This window comes from Archocentrus centrarchus, chromosome 13 (assembly GCF_007364275.1).
Source record: "Archocentrus centrarchus isolate MPI-CPG fArcCen1 chromosome 13, fArcCen1, whole genome shotgun sequence".
Classification (NCBI taxonomy): domain Eukaryota; kingdom Metazoa; phylum Chordata; class Actinopteri; order Cichliformes; family Cichlidae; genus Archocentrus; species Archocentrus centrarchus.
Genome location: NC_044358.1, coordinates 27,818,586 through 27,825,431, shown reverse-complemented (window position 1 = coordinate 27,825,431; position 6,846 = coordinate 27,818,586). Strand labels below are relative to the sequence as shown.

The 6,846-nt window shown below is 41.6% G+C and overlaps 1 protein-coding gene across 1 annotated transcript in view; it reads left to right on the top strand.

Annotated features, from left to right (window-relative positions):
- Nucleotides 1–1,167: 1,167 nt before the first annotated feature.
- LOC115790620 (lissencephaly-1 homolog) overlaps nucleotides 1,168–6,846 on the top strand; it is a 36,122-nt gene continuing 30,443 nt past the window's right edge. Inside the window, exon 1 of the mRNA XM_030744468.1 lies at nucleotides 1,168–1,337. The gene's annotated coding sequence lies outside the window, so the exon portion shown is untranslated. The remainder of the gene's footprint in view (nucleotides 1,338–6,846) is intronic.

Sequence of the window (6,846 nt, the reverse complement as noted above, 5' to 3'; positions counted from 1 at the left end):
CTTGGATTCTTTATAAATTATATTTATATAAACTTTATTTTATAAGTAGCCAATGCAGAAACAGCTACATATGAAAAAGTTTTAGGAAATAAGGACTTCGTGGTTGACTCTAAACAAGCCCAAATCATGTCCTCTCCACCACCATGCTTGACAGTTGGTGTGAGGTCTTTGTGCTGAAATGCTGTTTAGTTTTTGTCAAACATGGTCAACAATCCCCACTTTTGGTCGTGTCTGCCCAAAAGACATTGTTCCAGAAGTCTTGTATTTTGTTCTCTTGGCAGAGAGAAGAGGCTTTCTTCTGGCAGCCCTTCTACATAAGCCATACTAACACTAATGAAGCTCTTGGGTTTTTTTTTTTTTTTTTGCAGTTTCTGACCTTAGGGTCATTTTGCTGACATGTCCGATCCTGGGAAGATTGTGGCATTGTCTTAAAACATATCTGAATGCTCCAGACCAACAAAGTGCCCAAACTTTTGCTTCTTGCAGATAATCAGTTAATCACACACATTTGATTAGCACCAGCAAAACTGTACTCAATGTTTTACTGAACTGCACAGAGTCTTGTGAAAGCTTTCTTTTTCTTGTGACTATCTGCCAAATATCAGTATTGGCTCTGCTGATCAATATCAGTCTATTTGTAAATCTATTTGTATTTGGCAGTTATTATAATATAGATTTATGTTTCAACTGGCATAAAAGGGAAACTAGTAACAACAGTAAAACAAAAATAAATGATCAATATCGGCAGCAGTTATCGGTCAAGTTACAGGTTTTAGACATCGGTATTGGCCATGGTGCTTATTTTAATACTCATCTCGTTTTGTATATAAAACAAACAACAAACCCAAAGAACATATAGTTGTCAGATTAATATAAATGGTTAACAAAAAAAAGGGTAATTCACCTGTGAAATGTCCAGGAGTTGGTGGGTAAAGCACAAAAAGAATTCAAAAGTTAAAAAAAAAAAAAAGCGCACTTCCAGTGAGTTCAGTAAGTCTCTAAATCACTTTTATGGCATTTAAGACAACTCCCTATATTTAAAACGTTATTAAAGCCGCAATCTAAGAGTTAACAGGCAAATAAAATAACCACCAAGAGCGTACGCGTACCCGTGATGGCGTGAACGCGAACTTCGTGCGCGTACTCGGCCGAAGGCGAATGCGGTAGTGTACGAGAAAAAAAAAAAAAAAACAAGCGAGGAGCGCTGAGAGGAGACGCGACGGACACAGTTTACCTCCACATCACAAGATCCGAGTCTGGGAGCGGAAATTTCACACCCTGTTGGGTCGTGTTACCGTCGGAGACATCTCAGGATATTTACGGGCAGAAACAATACGGTGAGTCCGAGAAATTTTCATTTATGAAACCGGCGACGGTCGAAGGAATCCGTCGTTAGGTGGGGAAAATGACGATGTGGCTGCAGTTCGTGCACCTCCTTTCTGTGCCTCAAAATGGCGGATAGGCCGCTCGGACTGGAGCAGCAGGTACCCTGAGTTTAGCCTTGTGTGTAGACAAACAGCGGTTGAACACTTGCAGTAGTTTAAGCCGTTATTGTCTACTATGTGAGCTAAATGTAGGTACTTAAGCCGGAATGGAAATTATCGTTATTATGAGACTTAGAGATGAGCGAGCTAACTTTGTGGCTGCATCGCCGGGGAGCTAACTTGGCTAACATTAACTTTAGCTGAAGATAACCGAGAGTAGGTAAGATAACGATAACGGCTGGGGTTGTGGTCAGGTAAGCCAAAGTCGAGTGTGTTTGGAAAAGACTTCAGTGTTGAGGTGTGTCAGTGCCGACGCTGCTAGCGGCGTCCACCATAAGTTAGTAATAAGTAACTAGCGTAGTTAAAAGCGTACTTGTAGTGCCTGTCAACCTAGTAAAATAACTTCTCCAGTATGCTTAACTGCATTTCCAAGGAGGTTAGCATGTGAAATGGTAGGCCTTTCTCTTGTTTAATCATCTTGATCCCCTCACGGTGTGGTTATGTTTTCATTAACCGGCGCAGCCGCTGCGGCGCCGGCGTTAGCATTTAGAAACGGTGCAAGTGAAGTTCAGGCATCGTTAGGCGTAATTGTGCACATATCATTGGGTTTCGACGTCGGGCATCTCGGTTGCTCCCGTGATATGCCAGCGGATGCATTTCTTCCGCTGGCTGCTGGCTGTCACGGTGCCGGATGGATGCCCGGCTGAAGGAGCTCCCATCATTTCTGCCAGTCGGGGCTGCTTCACGCCGTGTGTTGTTGGCACGGTGTTTGAAAATCAGGGTGGAGCACGCAGGAGGAGGCGATGTGTGTGCATGTGTGCATCGCCGCCTTGTTTTCTGTCTCTCATTGTATGGATTCAAAACTGAGTGATTTCGGCTCAGAAATTTGAATGCGAGTCTTTGCTCTGGCAAGCTTATGGGGTGGGGGGAGTGTACGTTGTCCCTACTTTTGGGTCAACCTTGTTTTCAGATCGGATGTAAACCATTAGTTGGAGCCAGGATCAGCCACGCCTGGTAAGCGTTTTACAGCTGATCATGTGGGATATTGGTGAAATTATTTTTTTATTTGAAAACTGCGTTCAGCTCGTCTTATTCTCCAGGCAGGTGAGAGGGGGTTGTGTTGTAGGTTATGACCGACTTAAAATGACTCAAGTGGAGCCATTTTGAGGAGCAATGCGGTTTTAACAGTAGCCGTTGTTGGGAGTTGTCACTCTGGTAATACTATAATATAAACACACTTATTTCTTAAACAAATGATGCCAAATGCCTCAAATGTATTTAGTCCTGCTGTGATGAAAGTTGTCCTGTTCATGCTTAATCTGTTTCTCTTTCTGCAGGATCTCAATATATGAAATAGTTTTTCTGTGTTATCCTTTGTACACGAAGTTTAATAATAATTTCTGCAGCTTTTTTTTTTCTTTAAATGTCAGAAGAGGCACATTTACAGACTGTCCATGATGAAGTGGCTCAAATTTCAGCTTTTAGTGAACAATACAGCAGCTTTGTGTTTTGTGTAAAATACATACAGTGTAGTGAGCTGGTTTTACTTGACAACTCAGTCCTGAATTTTATCAGCAGTTGATTTGAATAAGTGCATCTCTGCAGCCAGGCTCCATTCAGTACTGTCAGCACTGGAAACACAGCAGCACCAATTGTATATCACTGCAATAGGAAGCTTTACAAATTGCAAGTGCTGCTTTCAGTCCATCAGCAAGACTCACTGATGTTATGGGGCTCTCCTCTCTAATAGTTGTGTAAATGTGAAGACCAGCTGACAGGATTTTTGTTGGAAATAAGCAAAATGTACACTTTTTCTGAAGGACCCTGCTCCTTATTTTCTGCCAACAGACAGTGCTGAGAGAGAGGCTGTTTGTCTTTGCGATAGTGGCTGGCTTACAGTAGCACAGAGGTTGACCTTCCAGACAGCTTGCCCACTGCTAAGCTGACTGGTCATTACCCATCTGCCAACAGCGACTGCCAGTCATCCTGCAAACGACTGCCTTCACACTTTGCCAGATATTCTGTTATACTCTACAGAAAGTGTTTATGTTGCAGTGAGACTACCAACAAGTTGTAGAGGCTGATGCTTTGATAGCAGCTCTTCTTTTGTGTAATAGTCACCATAGTTACTTGGAGAATTAACCTGTGGTCTGTATTTATAATTTCAGCCAGTAACTTGCTGGTGTGAGGTCTGTCCCCTGGAGGGATTCAGACATAGTTTATAACAAGCCCTCTTTGCTGTTGCATAAATATAGCAGGCTAACCAGCTTCAGTTGCATTGTTCTCGCCTGAATGTGCAGCTTCTTATTGGCGTAAGCTTGATCTATTGTCCTTTACAGCTTCCTCTCTGCTCAGTCTCTATCCCAATGTGTGTGTGTGGATGGGGGGATTCACTTACTGATTATGCCTCTTCAAGCAGGTAAAACAGCTGTTAGGATGAGAGAGATGAGTGTTTTTTTTCCCCTGTCTTGTGCAGTTCTCAATTTTTTTTTTTTTTTTAAGTCATACATCTGAGTTCTTACATCTGTGGAGTTCTTGCTTCTGCTAATGAAATCAACTCTATTAATCTCAGGAGAAATATGTCATTTTACTCTCCATGTAATTTAATAAGTTTAGGTGATTGCTACCAGCCCCCTTAACTAACACGTGCACCTCGTGGGTTGTGGTGGCTGCATGTTGGGAGCTGAGCCAGATGTTGCACCAGTTTCAACATCAGTGAGTGGTAAAGGTCTTTGGATGGTCTCTGTCTGAGTGCTTTACTAAGAACAACCATTCACAGAAACTCTGCTTATCAGTTTCATTAGCGGAGAGGCTGTTTCTGTTGTATGTCATTCAGTTTGAAATTCCTTTAGTTATACGATTATGAAAATTCTCAGTATTTAATCTTGAGAGGAAGCAATTGCCTCTACGGTGTCTTTTCTGCTTTTAGCACTCCATACGTCAAATTAGCCCAGTGACAAACTGTCAACATCTAAATAACCATTTGTGTGGTAACAATCTAATATGTGCATATTAACTGACAAAATTATGTCAAGTATGTTATGTTTATGGCTCTGTTGAAACCAGAGTCTCAGAAACATCTTATTATGTTTGCTTCAGCAGCTAAATGTGTCAGGGTATAAGTGTCCAGGTCATGTGACTGCTTTGTTTTTGTTTCAGTTTTTATGGTTATCACAGAGCTGTCCCAAAGACTCGTATGCATAGGTCTTCAGTAAAGTAGTTTAGCACAGTAGTCACCCCCCCGCCCCCGCCCTAATTCAAAGTGACTTTTGTCCCCCAGATGTTGACCTGGATTGTTTTTGTTTGGTCTGTGCTCAAGCTTTTCCAGTTTTCTCCAGCCTTATTGACTGTTTCTCCCATGTTTTAATATTTAATTATTTCACTTGGGTGATTGTGGTTCTTTATGTTGTTTTGGAAATATGCAGTCTAGGATGAAGATCCGAGGGGATGTGAGGTGAAGTCAGTAAGAGAAAATGAAGGTGCTCCACATTCCAGCTGTTTGAGATGTTTTCCTTTCAAAAAGAAAAATGTTGATGCCCTGATGTCACTACCTGAAAGCTGTCATTCAGAGGTGGCAGTGGGTTCATGACTGTCAGCTTTGTCAGCATTGCTGTGACGTTTTGTGACAAGTTACTGGAACACTTTCACATGAGAAGTAAGGCGTCACTTCAGACTATGGTATTTTTGTTTCCCTTCTCTGCCTGCCACAGAGGCGTATTCCTTTGTTCAGACGCTGTGGAATGGGTAGTAAAAAAAAAAAAAATTCTATGCATACTTTGCTGTGTCATATTTGGCTGTAAGGTTGTTGTGTTATGGTGCTACGTCTGATCTTACATGTGGACTAGATGTATAATTAGTTTGGATCTTTGCAGTCTAATAAACTGCCATGATGTTGCGGAACTTATGTTGTCTTTTGTTTAAGTTTTTTTGTTGACACTTTTTCTCAGGTGTATTTTTTTTCCAAACATAGTTCACTTCTTGTTGTAGGTTTTTGTTTGTTTTTTTTTTGTTTTTTTTTTTTAAATTTTTTGGCCACAGCGGCTTTTTATTAACAGTGGAGAGTGACAGGAAATTGGGAGGAGAGATACGGGGGAAGACACGGCAGGCCAGGACTCGAACCTGCACCGCCCGCACCGCTATGTGGCATATGTATGTGGTCGCGTGCTCAATCTCTGAGCCACCCCCGGCGCCCACATTGTGATTGTTTTAACTCAAAGTATCTGTCCCTTGGTTCTCATTTTTGACATGTGTAGATACCAGCCTTGGCTTGATTGCTTAAATATCTTGTGCACAAATGTTTTACTTGTCTCGATGGTAAGAGCCAAGGGGCAGCCTCTGGAGCTGAAAAATGAAGCCAGTGCAGAAGTGGCATAAACTGCAGTTCTTCCAATGGCCACTTGTGGCTGGCTTCAAAATCCTCCATAGACTCCCACATTAAAATGACTGCCTTAACAACATCAAAAAGCAGTCTGGCGCAGTAATTGGTTTTATCTCAGAGTGCTGTGAATTTTTTAATATTATATTTTAATATATATAAAACTCATGTATGGGAGCCTTTTTGAAGCATTTTTAATGGATTATCTGACTAAAATGGCTTGCATTGTGATACAGGCCATCCTGGAAGTTTGTGCTTCAGTATTGATGAGAGAAATTCTAATGTTTTTTTTTTAGTCCATTACTTAGCACCAGTTAGCCCATTTGTGTGTCAATGTGATGTGCCTGTATAGCTTATGGATGCAGCTGGCTATAATAACTGGTTACACATATTTATTTTTTGGTGGGCTCCCAATTTTTATTTTTAATATGGAGTAAAAACCCTGACTAGGTATGCTTTGTTGCAGTTGGCTCTCATTGTTGAAATTGTTAATCACAAAAGAGGCAGAGTATGTTGTCCAACATTCATTTGGTATGGTGTTTTAACAACAGATAACCTGTTGTGACTTGTAAGCAAATTGAACATATCTCCCAGTCAGCACCATTAATGTAAAGGGCTCTGTCATTGTACAGGTCCTGCTGCTGCACAAAGACAAGAGAATCACTGGGAGGAAGACACATTACCATTATCGACTGCCTTTGAGCAGATTTATAGATGCTCCCTGGCTGCGGCTCATACCCCCCTTCCATCAAGGCACAACATTTTGTGCTGAGCCAATTAGCCTGATTGTGCTATTGTGCAAACATTTTTGCTCAATGCTGAAGCCGCAAATGAGTTTTTCAGAGAAGGGAGTTTCACGCGTTAATTGATGCGCACAGCGATGACAGATGCCAGCAACACAGGGACCTATCGATATGTGGCAGATGACCTAATTTTCGCACACAATGGCTGTTGTGCAGGTTGATGCAGTTGGTGCCTTTTTATGAT